Source organism: Macaca thibetana, chromosome 8 (genome assembly GCF_024542745.1).
Source record: "Macaca thibetana thibetana isolate TM-01 chromosome 8, ASM2454274v1, whole genome shotgun sequence".
NCBI classification, from domain to species: domain Eukaryota; kingdom Metazoa; phylum Chordata; class Mammalia; order Primates; family Cercopithecidae; genus Macaca; species Macaca thibetana.
The window spans coordinates 16,656,424-16,676,423 of record NC_065585.1 but is presented as its reverse complement, the minus strand read 5'-3'; positions in this window follow the sequence as shown (position 1 = coordinate 16,676,423).

Here is a 20,000-nt window from a genome sequence, read left to right as displayed (position 1 = left end):
AAGTATTTAAAAAGTTATAATTCCCTTTCTACAGTTGAGATAACTGATGGCCTTTCACTCGATCAATGTTGATTGAGTATCTACTGTGTGTGTCGCATTGTGCTAGGTTCTTGGGATAAGGATGTAAAAGATACAGCCAGTAATGGAATCTGGACTGCATCCAGAAACACAAGAATGTATGGACTCTACAAATGTATCTGAATGACAAAATAAATACTGGAAGGGCGATCAGGACATCTGGTCTGTAGTCTTGGATCTAGGGATCTGTGCTACTTAGTAGGACACTAGCCACAGAAGTAAGCAAAATCCTCACTTTTTCAGTAGGTTATCACAAAGTTTATTTCTGGCTCACAAAGAAAGTTCAATATAGTCATTCTTGGTTAAGTGTGGACATTTTTCCACCTGATAATTCAGGGACACAAGATTTTTCCATCTTGTGGCATCGCCATCTTGAAGAACTTCGGGATTCCCTGTATTCAGTCAGAAAGTTGGGGAAGGGAGATTGGAGGGAGCACAGTTACTTTTTAATCCAAGATGGTTCAGGCAACTGAGATGCCTGGGGTGGATGCCTGTGGTTGCCCTAGAAGTCCATTGATAAGAGTGATCACATGTCCTCACCTGAATGTAGGGAGATTGGGAAATGGACAGCCACTTCTCAGCAGCAACTCTATAGGACAAAGTAAAATAGAAACTCTTGGTGAAGATCCAGCTATCTCTGCCCCTCTGAAGGCAGAGTTTTTCTCCCTGGGCTTCAAGTCCCTAATATTAAAATGATTACTTTGACCTCAAGATGACACATTCCATGCTTCTAAAAGTCTCTGAAAATTAAGAGATGGTAGGTTTTTATTTGCTCCACCAAATTTAAGGTTCCATTTGTCTATCAACTTACACACACACACACATACAGAGAGAGAGAGAGAGAGAGAGAGAGAGAGAGTATTAATAATCATATTACAGGCCAAGCAGCCCAAATCCAAAGCTATGAAATCTGAAGCACTCCAAAATCTAAAACTTTCTGAGTGTTGACATGACACTCAAAGGAAATGCTCACTGGAGCATTTCAAATTTAGGATTTTTGGATTAGGGATGCTGAACTAATATAAGAATAGTGCGAATATTCCAAAATACAACAACAACAACAACAACAACAACAAAACACCTCAAATCCCAAACACTTATAGTCCTAAGCATTTTGGATAAGGGAAACTCAACTTGTGTATTACTTTGATACTCCTTTGTAGCTTTTATCTAGAAAATACTCTGTATATCTTAATGTAATACCCCATATATCATACCTTGACAGGTAAATATTTATGTATTTGTGTATGTTGAGAGATGTGTAAAGTTTGTCATATCTAAGGAAATGTTTTTCTGGCTTTATTCATTTTGAGGACAAAAGATTCTGATATTTTGTCTATCATTAAAACTATAAGCTTTAATTTAGAGGTTAATTTTCTTCTCTTTCTTCCACTTTCCCTCTTTTTTTTTTTTTTTTTTTTTAATCTTTTTTTCTCCTCCTGTTTCTCCTCCTTTTCATTTTATTGAAAAGCTGAAGAGAGACCTAAATCAACTGACTTGGTGAAGAACAGGCTAAAGTGTGAATTTTATGTTTGAAAGTCTTTGGGTATGCAAATTGGGCCAGGCTCCGTATAATGTAAAATAGCAAGAAAGAAAATTAAAGGGAAATTAAATCTTACTTAGAAAATCTTACTTGTAATATTTCCCTGCATTTGTCCTTTAATTAACTGGAACAGAACGTTTTGATTTATGCCAGGTTTTTTTGTTTTGTTTTTTTTTTTTTTTGTACTACGTGGACTTGACCTCTGTATCTAGCCAGCATTTTTCAACCACAGTTTGTATACACATTATGTTTGTCTCATGCATTAATCCAAATTAGACTTGAACATGACACTGTAAGGATGATCAGTCATCTACTCCGATGGTAGCTGTTTCACTCAATCATTGACTCACAGGTTGGAGATAGTGTTGAGAAAATTACCTCTGAGTTCCTATAGCTCTGTCTCTATCTCTATTTTTACTTATATCTAACTATATTTAGTATTGGTTTTTATTTTGGGGACTAGATGGTTTTAAATAATAATGTGCCATAACTTGGTAAAAATCTGGAAACAGGCCGGGTGTGGTGGCTCACGCCTGTAATCTCAGCACTTCGAGAGGCTGAGGCAGGCAGATCACGATGTCAGGAGTTCGAGACCAGCCTGGGCAACATGGTGAAAACCTGTCTCTAATAAAAAAACAAAAATTAGCCGGGCGCGGTGGCAGGTGCCTGTAATCCCAGCTACTTGGGAGGCGGAGGCATGAGAATTGCTTGAACCCAAGAGGCAGAGGTTGCAGTGAGTCGAGATCACGCCACTACACTCCAGCGTGTGTGACAGAGCAAGACTCCATCTCTGAAAAAATAAAAATAAAATTAAATCTGGAAACAATTTCCATTTTCCTCCCATGGCCACGACTACAAGATATGAGACCCTAGGCACTAGGCATTTAAGCAATATGTTAGCCCTCTCTCCAGTAGCACAGACAGATATGCAGAAGTGGTGTACTGAGAGGTTAAATAGCACATCTAAGATCACACTGCTTCAAAGTTAGCAACACTGGGATTTCAGAGTTGATGATATTAACCACTATTCTGTATTGACATTTTTGTTGAGAGAGAAATGATGAGAAGGTGACCATTGATAGGCAGAGAGAGACAGCAAATGCAAGTCCCTAAAGTCAGATTCCTCTGTTAGAATCACAGAACATAAACATTTCATCTTGGGAGGGCTTCAGAGTTCATTCATTACTCTTCTTTAATAGATGAAGTGAGTGAGGATTTGCAAGGGGCAGGTCACCTAGCTAGACAATGGATTCAGGTGCATGCCCCATTGCTTCAGAATCAACTGATGACACTGGAGGCAGGAGGTTCTCCTAAACTCTAGGTTTTATTTGCTAGCTCTTTGCCTTTTTCTTAATAAACCTTGGCAGTGTGTGTTTTTGTCTCAACCTATTTATATCCCTGCTCAGATCTCATTTTCTTCCCTGGGATGGAATAACTTGTTCACTCTGCCTTTATTGACTATCTGCAGGCATCTCATCCCACACTGGGGCAAGAAATGGGGTTCTAGTATGGAGATAATAGAGCCTGCTTTGTTGCTTGCTAGATATTTGATCACGGCAGAATCATTTAACTTTTCTTTTTCTTTTGTTGTTCCCACCTGTAAAATGGGGCTAATGATAATACGTATCTCATAGAGTTATAAGAATAGTAAAATGAGGTCCACATGGAAAGAGCTTAGAGCAGTGACTGATGTATATAAGAATAAGGTAGTGGAATATTCCTATTTGAGGAGATTATAATCTAAAAAAGGAGATGGGCATTAAAGAGGTTTACAAAATTATGACAAGTGTTGTGTTAAGGGAGGCCCAGGTGTGTGAGCACTTGCACAGGACAAATACTTTGCCCAGCCTGAAGGATGTGGGGACTCCAGGAGTCTAGGTGGATGTCTCATCTGGATGGGGTCCAGAGGAGAAGTGAGCAGCTCCTTATGCTCCTTTAGAGCAGGGTAAGCCATGGCTGGGTGTGGTGGCTCACGCCTGCAATCCCAGCACTTTGGGAGGCCGAGGCAGGCAGATCACGAGATCAAGAGACTGAGACCATCCTGGCCAACATGGTGAAACCCCGTCTCTACTAAAAATACAAAAATTAGCTGGGTGTAGTGGCATGGGTCTATAGTCCCAGCTACTCAAGAGGCTGAGGCAGGGAGAATCGCTTGAACTTGGGAGGGAGAGGTTGCAGTGAGCCGAGACTGCACCACTGCATTCCAGCCTGGCAACAGAGAGAACAGGGTAAGCCGTGTGGTGAAGGACAGGAGTTGGTTGAGCTAGGAGAGATACATGGAGATCAAATCACGTAAGGCTCTGTGTGTCAGGCTGAGGAGTTCAGACTTTGTCCTCAAGCCAAGGCAGTCCAATTCTTAGACAAAACTTTCAACCCAACTGTTTTGTGATGGGGAGCCCAGAAAAGAGAATTAAGATTCACTGAATGCCAGCTCTGCCCTATATGCTTTATCTCAGTTCCCTCACTTATTCCTCACCACAGACTACAGGGGAAGGATTATTACAGATAAATAAACTGAGGTTTGGAAAAATAAGCTACCAAGAGGTTGCATAATTAGGGGCAGAGCTGTGATTTGTATCTTACTCTCTCAGACTACGGATGTTTCTTCTGCCATGCATAACACATCAATTCCTAAAGAAAGAAACTAAAAGCTAAATGAACAAAACTGAAAGCACCCAAAACCTTGCATGTGATATGGGAGTATTATGTTCCAAGGAATCCAAAAGTGTTCCTAAATGTTTAAATGATGCAAAAAAAGATTATTTAAAACATTAAAAATTGGCTTAAACTTTAAATGCAAGTAGAATTCATTTTCTTGTGTAATTTCTTGCCCAAAGAACCTATTTCTTTTTCTAGCTTATTTAAAGTGACATTAGAAAACAGAAGAAATTTATTTTTAAATGCAGGAGGATGACTGACTGGTAGTGATTTTGCAAGAGACTGAGTAGATAATTCAGCATGCGACTGTGGGGGTGACTTTGATAAAATTTTACAAGATTTCTTGAAATATCTGCTGGGTGAGTCTTGAGCACAAGACCGTTTCTTCTCTCAACAAGGGAGCACAAGGCAAGCCCATTCCTGAGAATGGCTCTCTGGTTCTGTAAACTTCTCTGCCTTTGGAAGTCTGGAAGTGTTTTTGGTGCCGACTTTTATAATTTCCCTACTTTTAAAGACTTCTTCAGACTCTTCAGTAAACCTCATCTTTTAATACAGTCCCTGATGATCTGTTTCACTAATTTCCTTATGTGTGCCTTAATTTGGTATTTGTTCTTTACTTTCCAAATGGCCAGCTTCAGTCTATGGAACCTTCCAATACTGCCAATAATTCCTCACTTTAAGCACACAAGTGGTATTTATCTTTGTCTCAGTTGGCTTACTGTTAGTGTCAGTGCTTTCATTTGTTACCATTTCCCACTCTTTATAAAACACTGGGACAAATTGCAATAAAACATTGCAATAATTACACAAACTTGACTGCAAAATGTGGTGTTGATGCAGTGTGTCTGAGCTCTGATTGTGAAATTGGTTTAAGGGTGTCAATGTGAAAAGCAATGGTGTGGAAATCAAGGACTGCTTTAATAAATTTATTTCACAAGCACATTGTCTTAGAGTACCTTCCCCAGAAGTCAATTCTGACACAAGAATTTGTGTGAGAGTGGTGTTTACTAAGAAGTGTTCCTGGAAAAACCTCCAGAGAACTGGAGAAGTAGGACAGGGCAAGGAAGAAAGGCAATCAAAGGTACAATGCACTTATTATAAATGCCATGAAGCAAACCAGCAAGGAAGGTCCTGCAGGTGAGCACTGCAGACAGGGAGATCACACATTAGTGTTTTCCTGACTAGGGAACCAGGGAGCTGGAGTGTTTACAGTTATCACCCCATTCCTTGGCAAATGGCTAAGGCTATGCAAATTCCGAGCCTTTAGCTCTCTGTGTTTTCATGCAGGCAATCCAAGTTGGACTTCAGCAGCCTGGGGAAGCCCTCAGAAAAGAGAAGCAAGTGCTGGCTGATGGATATGCGAGCACTCTCAGTGAAAGTATGCAGGAAAATGATAGAAGGATCCAAAGAGATATGGATGAGACCCTCTTCTTGGCACTCTCGTAAGGTGAAGTGGAAAACAGAATAAACATTGCTTCCAACCATTATTATGGAGCTTACATCCGGATAGGGGGAAAATATGGAATAACAAACAAACAAACAAATAAATTAATTGCCCTTTGTGATATGTGCAATGAAAAAATAATAAAGGGCTGATACGAAGGATAAGAAATCTGGGGTATATGGGTGCTCAGTAAAGAATTCTCTCTGCACGTGAATTTTAAGCTAGGGTGGCCTAAATGATAAAAGGGAGTTAAACCATTCGACATTTTATGCATAAGGAATAACATATGCAAAGTCTCAGGGTAGAAAATTCAATGGCATGTTCCAAGTCTTCAGAGAAGATCGGAAAGGCTGGAGCTTAAAGTTGGGAGGGTGAAAGGGTATTTCAGTTATGTATTGCTGCCTAATAAACCACTGAAAACTTAGCAGCTTAAAACACAACTCTCAGAGCTGCAGTCATTCTGCTGTCTTGACTAGGGTTGGATGGTCTAAGATGGCCTTGCCCAGGCAGCTGCTACTGGTTCTTGGTGGAGCCATGTCTCCAGTAGTTTAGCTTGACACTATTCAGGGAGGCAAGGGCAGAAGCTAAAAGCCTCCTTGAGCACAGGTGTCTTGTTACAGAAGGCACAGCGTTACTTCCACCAATTCTATAGGTAGTCACAAGAGCCCACTAGATTCAAAGGATGAGGAAAGTTACTTAGTCTCTTGATGGGTGGTATTGCAAAGTATGTGTCCATTTTTTTAATCTGCTACAGACAGAGACTGTGATTTGAGATGCGCCAGGGGTCAGATTAAGCAGGTCACTGTGGAACATGGTAAGGTGTTTGGATTGTTGAGATGTGAGAGTATACAATAAGCAATATCCATCATCATCAAGGTCTAAATCAACATAGAAATAAGATAAAGTGTAAGATGCATGCAAATCAAAATCCTTCCTTTATCTCATAGGATTTAAATTAAATCTGTGGACAAGTGGAGTGTCTAATGAGAACTTATAGTATTAAACAGAATTACTCACCCAGGCACTGACCAGTCCTTTTGATGACTGGACATGTGATCTTGAGCAAATTGCTTCATTTCCTTGTATTATTGAGAATAAAACTTGCTACGTTTTTAGTTCAGTGCACAGCAGGAGATGGCTGTTCTATGAAATTTGCAATTGCTTTTAAGAAGCATAAGCAGCTCTGGGTGGTTGATTTGCATAAAGTCCATGGAGGGTGGTATACCCACTGTTTTCTTCTTCCCTATCCTCTTTATGAAAAGACCCTATTTCTTCTTGATCACAACCTTTCCCTTCCTTTTTTTCCAATCTTTTTGACATTTACATGTACAAATGTCTTCAGCTTAAGAAGGAAGGGAGCTGAGGTAGACAAGAACTTTGCAGAACTAAACAAGCAGACCCTCAGGGTTTATTATCATAATGAAATTGCTGGTGAATTAAAATAATAATAACCAATAAATTATTTCAAAAATGTTATTATGAAGACAAAAGCTATGAGAAATAGTACTTTATATCAGCTGGTGTGATTGTTTCTAAGGTGACAGGAGAGATGTGTGCCTATACGCAATGCAATATTTTCTCAGGACAAGACTATTAAAACACACATATGTATATGACTGTAGGCACTCACACAACCAAACAATTAATTGTTTCTGTCTTTCATACTTTGTATAGAATTGCACGCAATCCACAAATTCCATAATTTATTGGATGTCACTGCTCATGCAGAAAGGATGCCATTATATTTGACATATTTATGGAACTGGTTAATCCTAAGTATTAAAAACATTATTGAGGGTTTAAATCAAGGCAAGTGACTTCCACCCAGTACCCAGAGATTTGCAACTTGCTGGTCCCCTTTTCAGAGTGAGCTCACCAGCTATGGAAAAATTATTACATGGTTGAATAAAAAGGAAACAGAAGAGCAGAAATGGCATCCAGCACTAAAGAGCAATGACCTATGAAACAGCTAAAGCGGACAGCAGAATGCAGTTTCTCAATTAAAAAAGAGAACGAGAAAGAGTCCACACACAGAGGTAGATGGCATCCCTAGGCACTGAGAGACTATAAACCGATCTAGAGACTTTAAGGATTCTTGGAAGTTAGTTTTCCTTGGACACGTGCTGCACTTACATCTCTTGCTTAATTTCCTCTAAATATTTCATACAAGAAGGACAGCTTATTTTAGAAAATCCCTTTACAGTGCACAGGATAATTTTACATTACCATATTTGATTTTCACAGTCTCATGCACTTGACCTTATTTCCAGCTCCAGCTTACACATGAGGAAACTGAGGGTCTGAATACCTAAGTGACTAATAGTCCCTGCATGTGACAGGCACTAGGCAAAGCTGGCATCAGTCTCAGAGTATCCAACTCAAGACTCTATGTGCTTTTTACTATGTTAGGGTGCTTCTGACATCATTTCTCCTCTCCAACCATAGAACACAGTTTCCATGGCTAGTGAAGAAAATATTTCTTATATTTCAGTGGTAATCCTTGGAGGATCCTGCACCTTCTGGACTCGTGGGAGGAACTGAATATATGTTGATGAAGGGAAAGTCTTACTGCCCTGGGAGTGAAAGGACAATCATTTCGTGCTTTCCTTCCTTCAGTTCCACAACTTTTTGTTAGAAGTGTTCCCAGCTAGTGTGTGGCAGACTCTTTTAATGCTTTATTCATTGCATGTGTTCTTATTCATCATTAAACCTCGCTGGGTTCCAGAGTTTCTCATTGTTAACTTGGGGCTACTCTGGCCTCAGACTGCTGCTGTAAGGATGAAATCTGATTAACATCTAGCCTCTTAGCAAAGTGCCTGGAACTTAGTGGGCACTAGTTAAATGATAGCTGCTGTTACTGTTGTTGTTTGCTCCTAAGTTTCAACTTCTACAGAAATCTTGTTCAGGAATTCTACCAAATAATGAGTCCAACAGCTTTCCTAGTCTTTCTCTCTTTAGTCTATGTCTACTTTAATCTGTGCTGTTTGGGCCCACATGATCATGTTGACTCATGATGGTATCAGCTGAGGTTCACCCTTTCCTCATCTCTTATTCCCGGTTTCTCTCCCACATTTCTCCATTGGTCAGGCAACACTTACTGTTAATTTAATGACCTAATTTATTGTTCTAATGATGACATTCTTAGGACTGAAAGAAAAATCCAGGTCAAGTTGCAACCACCCAACACAAACCAGATGATCAAGTGCTCACCCTACTCATAGACTTTTGCCAGATGTGGAACTCATAGATGTTCTCCTTTAGGTGTCCCTGTTGATGCCTTGAGAGAAGTCTGTACCTTGTCAACCCCAAAGATTCCTTGCAATAAACAAACCCCACCAAATGGGATTCTTTTGGGAAGTGTTACAACACTAAGCCCCTTGAACTTTTTCACTCAAAAATGTGTTGCACTTGAGAGCCAGGGCTGGAGGCTCTGCTACAGCCTCACTGGCTGCTGGAGTTCTGAAAGATGCTCATGCTGTTTGGTAAATGGCTGCTGGCCTGAGCTTTGCACAGGCCCATGTCACCATCGTCTGTTCTGACCTCTCCTTCAAAATCCTGGGACTTCCCACTATTCAGTAGCTAAAGGACTGATACCCAGCCCAGCACCATGACTAAAATTCTGTCTCTGGCCTTCCCAGGGCCTTGGGAGGATCTGGCTTGTCACTGCATCCCCTACCCAGGTCTTCTCTCTAAGTCTGGAAGCCCCAAGGGAGCAACACCTGGAGGGAAGTTCTGTTGCCTACCTCCTGCCAATGTGTCAATTAGCAAGAAATGGCTCTCACACATCACTCTTCATCCCAATGTGCCCCTTGTTCAGCAGATGTAAAGATATCAGCAGGAAAAATGGTCCCCATTATATCTTTGTCACTCTGGTAAGGAAAATACTCATCCATAACATTTGAGACATCATCTTTCAGTCCTAGTTTTGCTATAAACCTGCCATAGGATCTTAAGCCAGTCCTTTAACCTCTGTTAGATTTTAGTTTCTCTAATATCTGGCTTAGCACATGGATTACTAGGAGAATTGTAGCTAAGATGGGCACCAAAGTGGTTGGCAAGTAGTTATTTGTTACATATGTATAAGATGTTAATATTATTGCTGTAATTATGATCAGTTAGTACCACCCAGGACCAACGGGTCTGTTTTCAGACAGTATTCTCATACCAATTTGCACCTTATGGCATTTTAGAATGTTAGAGCAGAAAGAGAAGTTAGAGATTATCCAATCCAAAATGAAAAACCATCAAATATTTAGATTAGGCTTAGTTTCTTTTTTTTCTCTCTCTTGTTTTTTTTTTTTTTTTTTTTTTTTTTTTTTTTTTTTTTTTTTTTTTTTTCTGGCAAGTGGTTTTTGTTTTGTTTTGTTTTGATTTGTTTTTTAAATTCAGTTACCAACAATTAAAATCAAGATATTTTTACATCATAATACAGATTTCTGGCATCTTTTACAAGAATTGGTCTCTGTTCCGAATAAATCATACAGGGCAAACATCAGCTGGAGCTCAGTAGAGCTGCCTCTTGCACAAAGTGTACATGCAGCACAGCTGCCCAGGTAGCCCCCACTTCCCATCCCAGCCCCCGGCTGACCCAGCCCCATTTCCTAACATCAGGTTAAGATGGGTCTGGTCCCACTGTAGGCTTTTGAGTTGGCCACCTGCCCACTCCCATTCCTCTGAGTTTGCACTACCCTATTACAGATGAGGAAACTAAGGGCTCTCACCCACTCTTCCTTTTATTCTAGGTGTCCTTATTTACTACATTGCTTTTTGTTGTCTGGGTCCATGTTCTGTCTTCTCCACCATATTAGTAGACCAAATCTTCTCTTTTATTATTTTATTTTATTTCACATATTTAATTTTACCTTATTTTATTCTTAATCAACTGCAAAGTTCATTATAAAGTGACTTGAAAATTGACAGACTTTCTGTTTCTCTTGAAAACAGACTACCACGTCTAAGTAAAAATAGTAATAGCACAGAAGACATTTTATTATTTTATATTACTGCAATTAGTAGTTACCAGAGTACTTACATATTCATGACCTCATTTGATCTACAAAGGTTCTGAAAGAGAGGGCAGATAATGGCATTGCCTTAAAGCAAGTTCATATAAACAGGTGTCCCCAAACATGAAAGCTTTATGGAAATATTCACCATTTTATTCCTACTTATAAGAGTAGGAAACAAGGGACAGAGAAAAGAGAGTGGAACCAAAAATAAGACACAGAGATGAGACCAGAACAAGGCCTCCTGTGTTTGTCTAGAGCCCTGGAAATATGGACATAGCTGGAGAGAAACTTAGGAATAACTGATTTCAAATTCTTCACTTGACACAAGGAGAAACTGAAGTCCCAAGAGGGGAATTTACTGCCTCTGCTTTCTTTTACAACTGAAGGCTTTCTTTCACAACTGAAGGAACTAGGTTTAAAATATAGAATTGCTAGAGATTTGCCAAGAATTCTATTCTGATTCTCAAACCAATTTCTCAAACCCATAGCAAGATTTTTATATTTAAAAAATGCGAATAAAAGGAGTTAAAACTAGTAAATGTTTAAAAAGCTAAGGTCATCACACTGTTGCAATGCGCTTTAATGATGCATTGATTAATGCACAGCAATTTTTCTCTGTTGCTGAAATCTGTTTTTTTTAAAAGTGAATCAATAAGTATTTGTATATTCTGACTCTCCACCTTCTTTTATCCTTCATTTATCCCCTAAACCTCTTGTTATTTCTTTCTCCAGTATTGTCTCAGCTCTCCTGTTCTATTTCATCTGTATATTGTGGTGTCGTGGAAAGAGTCCAGACCTGGAGCCAGAGGGAGTTGAATTCAAACACCTTGATTTCTTATTACCAGGTGTGTCAAGATCAAATCACTCCTCTTTGGCATGCTGTTTTTTCTAGAAGTATTACTCTTGCCTTAGCTATTACCATCCCCGCTCTTGCTTGTGGGTTGATATTTACTTGCTAATCCACTCTCAGTGCACTGTTTTTGAATCTTAGTCTAGTTTTTTTTGTTGTTGTTTGCTTGTTTTTGTTTTTGTTTTTTTTCATTTTTGACAGAGTCTCGCTCAGTTGCACACGCTGGAGTGCAGTGGCTCAATCTCTGCTTACTGCAACCTCTGCCTCCCAGGTTCTAGTGATTCTTCTGCCTCAACCTCCCGAGTAGCTGGGATTACAAACGCCCGCCACCGCGCTCAGCTAATTTTTGTAGTTTTAGTTTAGATGGGGTTTCACCATGTTGGCCAGGCTGGTCTCAAACTCCTGACCTCAGGAGATTCGCCTGTCTTGGCCTCCCAAAGTGCTGGGATTAAAGGTATGAGCCACTGTGCCTTGCCAGCCTAGTTTTAATGTTCATATGATGTCACTGCCTGTGCTAGTCACCTCCAGAGTCTAGGGCAGATAGTGGGGTGGTTCTGCAATTTTCAAACTTCTTAAACCATACTCTTTAAGCCTCATTCATTCATTCACTCACTGAGCACTAGTAATGTGGCCATCAGTGCTCTAGATACAGAATATACTGCTGGAAACAAGATAGCAGATCTCCTGATGCTTACATGCCAGAAGAGGAAGACAGAAGACAAAGAGATAAACTGAAAACACCAGATTGGAATGAGCATTATTCAGACATGATGAAGTTTCCTCTTCACGTGCTCCAGTTGGGTCTTGTACATTCTCTCCAGTTTTGCCTAGTACCCTGTAATTATTTCTTGGTATATTTGTCTTCTCCATTGGAATCCAAATTTATGAAGAGACAAAACCTTGTCAGTTTGCTTCTAAATTCCCACTTCCTACATGATGTCAGCTACAGTGAATGTGCTCAATTAATGCCTGTTCATATTTTCAATACTGACTTCATGTTTGGGCACATCTTATTTTTTCCTATTCATGTTTCCTTTATTTTTAATTTCTTAACATACCTTTAAAAATGTGTGTATTTTTATAAACTACTGTAAATCTTTCTGGAATGAGAAAAGCTTGTACAAGCAAGCAGCAAACAAATAAATACATATGTAAAGAAACCTAAAGGGTGTCAAATGGATAAATGGATAAATTAATAAGTACATAAGTCTAGATTAGACAGCGCTTGAATTTGAATGCAAACTTTCCAACTTCTACTAGTTTTGTGACCTTAGGAAGGGAGCATGCTTTCGCTGAGCCTCGGTTTTCTCATCTACAGAATTGGGCAAATGATATCTGCCTCATATCCTGAAAGGATTAGATAATTTTATGTATATAAAGGACTATGTACAGAATAACAATAGCTCATCTATTTGAGTGCTTAGTCTGTAACAGTGCTTTATATTTATCAAAAACTGAGACACGGTAGTTGATAGCCCTATCGAATTGTGATAAGCAATCCAATGCTGTTAATCATTACTCTACACATTCAGTACTACAAAGTAGGCACTCGATAAAAGATAGACACTGCAAGTATTACATTTATTACCTTTTATTGCATGATCTCATTAGCAATATTGAGCAACCCACAGAAAAGTATTTCATGAGAAGTCAGAGTATACACCAACACTCTTGATGTAAAGCCTTATAACCCCCAACCAGGATTAATGTATGCCCTTGTTTGCTAGGGTCTATCCCTGGTTGGCCTTGCTGTCCTACTGTGAGAGCAACTTTCCCTTCTAACAAAAATGTCCTGATTTAATATAGCCACCCTATCCTAACCAGTTCACATTCAAAGCCAAGTATGCACAGAAGACAAAAGGAAGAAAGGGAAAGAAACAACACAGGTTCATTCTGTAAACATGTCTTCCTCCTCAGGAACACATCCTCAAAAGAGGCTTTGATTTATGTCTTCTGATTCATGGCAATTGGAGGCGTGGAAGCTTTGTCACCTTGGATTTTGAGGGTCTAATTATTTACACTCTAAAACTATGTTTTCACCTCTGAGGAATGATACAGGGATGGAGTGTGGAGTATCATGTTAATGGGAGGGCTACAAAAATCAATGGCAGGATCAGGGTTGGGGGCCATTTAATCTCATTTCTGCAGCTCAAGACGCTAGCACATCCATCTTTCTCAAGAGTATGCACACAGCTCTATTAGGTGCTGGGCGTGCTATAATTCTACTGTAATTGCTATAGCATTATAAATTATTGTCATAACAGCATAGAGTGAGTGCATCAGAGCTCTGGTTCATGGCTTGTGTTTTCTCTATGTGCAACCATTTATTTTTGGAGATGGTACAAGGAGCTGTGAGCATAAATATGTCTGCATTCTCACGTCACATGATTAGTCTGCTGTCTGCTTTTCTGAACAGCTTTGCAAGATCCTGCAATGAACTGAGAGAAGGGAGCTCTGTGTCCTATACTTAGCATTACTACTAACTGTGCAACCTTGTGAAGGTCATAGTCCTTCCCTCACTTTCTTGGTATCTAAAATACGTGCATTTAATTGAATCACAGACTTCTAAATTTTAACCAGTTTCTTACCTCTTCATTTTTTCTCCATTTTGTATGTTACATGTAGAATTTAAATTTTAAAAACAGTGTTCTATGCACAATACCAAATCATTGTAATCACTGTGTTATGCAAATAGCATGCATGTTGGTGTAGAGAGAAAAAGTAGTTTACTCCAGGTTTGACTATTTGGGCGATAGATGGAGACAGAAAGCACAAATGTTTTCTGTTTATTGTTATTGTGTGCAGTTGGCTTTCCAAAACTTCTGTCCTAGCTTATTGTCACTCTTGTGAGATTTGGTGTCATGTCCTGGAGACTACAGAAAGTTGGTATTAAGAAACTGCCTCCAATACTTTCTCTTCTGTGTGGCTACCCCATCTCCTGTGCTTTAGAGGTCCCTGGGTGATCTCAGCAACACCATAAATCTCCAATCTCTTTTACCTCCCATGGATAACCCTTGAGTCTGCAGGCATTCTTGGGATTCAACTTCCACAGATTTTGAAATTGAATTTGGAGGCAAAGTGGTCTTATGCATGTTTTTCAGGCAGATCCACACTATGCCGTCTCTTCCCAATCTTCCACTCTTGTTTTCTGATAGCAGAGGGGCAGGTTTAGAAGTCTACGTTTAGATAACAAATCTGAGAAGGAAAACCTCTTCTTGAAAATATCTCTCCTAATCTTTTCTGTAATGCCTATGAAATCTTTCTCTATTGACTTTGAGGAAAGGTAGCATACACCTTCCTCATGATCATTATATTCCCAAAGACAATCTCTATCTGATTCTTTTTTTTTTTTATACTGACAACACAGGGGAAGGAGAAAGTGAAGGGAAATGTGTTTTGTTTTTGTTTTTGTTGTTATTTTGGAGGGGCCTTCTCCTATAAATTCTAGCTCTGCATAACGTTTCAGGAATATGGCAAGCCCCAAATACCAATGGTTATCTTAAAGAAAAGAATGTTTTGCTCTTTTGACCTTATCTTTAAGTAGTAACTAACTTAGCACAGTACCCAGAGTGATACTTGTGAAACAAAACAGAAATTATTTCATACCACTTCTCTGCTTAAAACTCTCCAATGTCTTCCCATATCATTCAAAGACAAAGTTTTAAAAATGATATTCAAAGCCATATTTAATCTGGTTCCCTTTTTTTTTTTTTTCTGTTGGTACTTCCTCCCACTCATTTCTAGCTTCCTGTACTGTGGCCATTCTATACTTCATTGAGTTTCTAAGAAGCCAAGACATTTCTGCCTTAATGTTTTTAATGCTTACCATTTCTTCTGACTGGAATATTTATGTCTCCCTCCTTCACTTCTTCAAGGTCTCTGCCCAAGTGTCTGAGAGCTCTTCTCTGACTACCCTAGCCAAGGTAGCAACTCCTCTTTTCCTTGGCATGCTCTATCTCCCCTATGGTGCTTTATTTTTCTCTAGATAGTTCTTTAACGTTATCATTTGATATGTAGTATATTTTTGTTTGCTGTTCATCACCCCTCCTTAGAATGAAAGTTCATAAGGGCAGAGATTATTATTTTTTTTTCTTAATTATTGCACACTCAGTAACCAGAACAGTGCTTGGCATATAATAGGCATTCATTAAGTGTGTGGTAATACAATTGAATACATAAATTATTGAACCAAGACTGTTATTTTTCTTCCCTCCTATCGCACCTCCATCTAGCTTGTTCTCTTCTTCCTGCTTAAAAAATCACATACAATAATTCATGTTAGTATAAAATGCTATATATAGTGAAAAGTCTTCCTTTGAATCTTCTGACTCTTATTAAAATTTATTTATGCATATACAAGCATTAAACATATGTTGGCTCTCCTTTACCTGCTTTCTACTGTTAGGGTTTTTTTTTTTTTCTACTCTTTTTAAATTTGTTTCGTTCTGTCTTCATCTCTCAGTCTGTTTCTTTCTTTATTTTGCCTGGGTGCCCGCCTGCTTTCCATCCTTGATATCTCTCTCCCTTCCCTCTGTCTCTCTTTTTGTTTTTTCTCTCCTCTTTTTCTTCTGTCCCCTCACTTCCTTTTTGCTTTTCTTATTTTTATCCTTCATGACTCTTACTGTATTCTCTGCAATATCTATTCCTTTTCTTTTCCTTCTATTTTATCTTTGTGCATAACATGGCTTTGCTTCTTTCTTCTACACCATTGCTTAGCTGTTTTAGCTTATTTTTAACCTCTTTCTGTTATATATTTTCTAAGATACAACATTTTTGTGTGTGGTCTTCTTTAACAACCACAATTGCTTTATATATATTTTGAATTATTGTCTGTTGTTAGCATAATCTCAGTAAATTTAGATGATCTGTGTGATTCTTTGTGAGTTGAGCCTTCTCTGCTTCTCCACCAAACTTGCTCACTTGGTTCTCTTACTTGTAACAAAGAAGGGTGATAGCTTTTGCACTTTAGATCATGAACCTCAACTTAGGAAGTGTATCTTTGCTGATGCTTTCTGATATTTGACATGCTAGACCTTCTTGTCACTTCCTCCCATCTCTCCTCACATTTGCCATCTACCAAACTCAGTTTTTGCAGCCTTTTTATATATTTATGAATTAAGCTGCCTCTTAGTTTAACTAAATATGGAACTTACTGGCTTTGAAAATGATTTTTGATGTTTTTAAACTGTGATTTCTTTGAAGAGAAGTATAAAATGCTGATTATTTTATTATGTTCATATAAGAAATGCTTGTTTCTTGTTTTTGACGGTTTTGATCCTTATTAGAATTCTCTAGAAAGCATATTGGGCAAATTTCCTAATTTTTTAATGTTTTGAGCTTTCTGAAGTAAGAGTATTTGGGGCTTTCACTCCAGGAGTAGGGATAAATGTTTGCTGAATCAACTACCCTCTTTCATTGAGTCTCTTATGAAAGAGTTGCCTAGAGAGAGAAATGTGAAGAATATGAAAATACAATTCACATTTAAAGAAATTTTGTTTTGTTACTGGGAGAAGTACTGATGAATCTTACTAATGCCCTTGCTTTATAGAAAGCAATGTTTATTTATGATAACATAACATTACATCAGAGATACAAAGAACCACAGATCTATCTTGCCTAATACACCAATTGAAATATGAAGAAACTGAGTAAGGAGTCTGAAACAGACTTGATCCATAGTTTGAAGGCCACAATGTAGACCAGAAGAAGGTCGTATGTAAAAGTGAGTTGGAGGATCTAGGGAAAGTCGGATTCTAAGACTGTCCAGACTACATATACCAGTGGGCAGGACAACTGTGTGTATTACAGGTCTGCCTATATAGCCACCTCTTTCTTCATCTTACTTTTGCAGGCTGAAACAGTAAGCTGGATGAGGTAATGGTTCTACATAGGAGGAGCCCCAGGTGTTAATCTTGCTCTATTCTTCTCAAATCACGCTCTAGTGTGTTAGTCTCTCAAGTCTCTTTTTATATGGAACTACTGAGGCAACTACAGCTTTGCATCTGGGCTTGAAGGGTAGGTAAATCTCCTTGTGCCTTTCCATGCTATGTGTTCTAAGCCATGTCTCCATCCAAAGTAACCAAAGAGCTTACCATTGGTGTCTCGAGCAAAAACCCACCTAATTATAATAAAGTGGCATTTCGTTTCTTATTTGCCCCTTTCTTTTGCACATACATCTATCTTTCTTAGAGACTTCATTAAAAAAAAGGTAGGTGGGCCTTGGCGGGATGTAGGTATTCATGGATTCTGTAAATATCTTCATCAATAGTATCCCCAAACAAATTGTCAGTACATTTCAGCTATCTGTTCCATGTCTCCCCATTTACCAAAGCTAGTTGAGAAATCTCTGTTTTATCATCTATGTGTACAAGTACAGTTTAGCAGGGCACTAGCAGAAATTATCTTCAACTTTAATTGTAGCCACATAACTACTTAAGCAAAATCACATGTTTATCACTTCCCAATACCTTTAAGTGTTGTTTCAATCTGTGCAGCAGATGTATTTTAAGATATATTGTAGGCTGACCAGGCTGACTTTGGGAATGTTTGGATTATGATTGCATTAAGAGTGCAAGCATGGCTGGGCGCAGTGACTCTCCCAGCACATTGGGAAGCCAAAGCATGTGGATCACAAGGTCAGGAATTTGAGACCAGACCAGCCCGGCCATCATAGTGAAACCCCATCTCTACTAAAAATACAAAAAAGTAGCCGAGCGTGGTGGCGGGTGCCTGTAATCCCAGCTACTCGGGAGGCTGAGACAGGAGAATCGCTTGAGCTTGGGAGATGGAGGTTGCAGTGAGCCGAGATAGCATCATTGCACTCTAGCCTGGGTGACAGAGTCAGACTCCTCAAAAAAAAAAAAAAAAAAAAAAAAAAAAAGAGTGCAAGCAAATAGGCCACAGTGGGAATGGACAAAGCAGCAGGACTGATGAATTCAAAATGGATCCTCTCTTTGGTAGGTGAAACGGCACCTGCTCCTCTTTGAACATCACTGGAGCCAATTACTTTTCTTTCCCTCTGTGCATTGGTGAGACCAGGGTTTCTTGATTTAAAAAAAAAAAAAAAAGAAAAAACAGTTTTGATCCAAACTTTTGAGGGTAAGAATGGAAAGAATGTTTTAGGCAGAGGGAAGTATAGGCAGAGGAGTGCAAGTAAGTGGAAGGATGCATTCAGGATCATCAAATGGCTTGTGTGGCCAGAAGTTCTGAACAGGGACAGGAAATGGTTGGGGGATGGGAGGTGGTAATGGGAGTGGGCAAGGGCTTGGTTTTGAAAGATGTGGACTGACACATTAGGGATCATGGGCATCATGGGCATATATCATTTTATTTGGAAAATAAAACAGTATTACATGATTTTAAGAATGAGAGTGATATGATTGAGTTTATATTCTGGGAAATTCATTCTTACTAAAATTTTGAGAATGGAATTAAAGGAGATAATATTGGACATAGAATTAATTTTGGAACTATTTTGATAGAGGAAGGTGACATCAGTGATGATGACAGCATGTCAGACACTGCTAATCATTTCCTGTACATTTTGTGGGTTAATTCTCATCACAACTCTGAGACAGAGAATATAATTTTCCCTGTTTTATGAATGAAGACATAGATGTCACACAAAGGCTAAGAGGCTGACCTGAGATTCCACTTCAATAAGTCAAACTGTAGAGGTTGAATCTATTCTGGAGTTCAAAACACACGACCTGAAAAAAGCCAGTTCTGTAGCTCATAGATTGCTAGATCAGAAAAGCACCTATTCATTGTATTATTTTATTTCATCTATTGACTCTTTCCAATTTTGATTAGCTTAAAATATAGCTTTTTTTTTTTTCAAGGAAATTGTGGAGATAAGTGAGGTAACTGACTTGACACTGAAACTTCTCTTATCCATCTCTGGGAGGTTCCCTGTGGAGTTGTTAAGAAGAAGATGAAAATTTAATCCAGTAAAGATTTTCAAATGAAGGAAGTTCTTCCTCATATTTGTAGAGACTTATGGAAAGCATTGTCCCAGAAGTGTTCTGAAATCCTTGAAGGCAAATGTAAGTCAAACAAATTACACTTAATAGTAGGGCTGATATTCTGCAAATGCAGGAAATTTGGTCTGTTTTCCATTTCCATAAAAAAATAAATTAGTGCCCAGTGCTATCTCTATTGGCTAAAAATAAGTTTCCTGAATGTTAGGTTCAAAAGGGGTTACATTTTAGATTATAAAATTAGAATACCATTTAGGCATTCAATTTTCACAGAAAATGAATTGTCTTTAACCTTTCAATAACTTTAGGATTTTGTTTCTTAAGATAAAATAAGGAATAGATTACTTTCTCAGAACACCTTAAAATAAATTAGGTTACTCTCTTTCCCTCTTCTCTCCCTCTTTTCCCTCTCCCTTCTTCTCTTCCTCCCTCTTCTCTC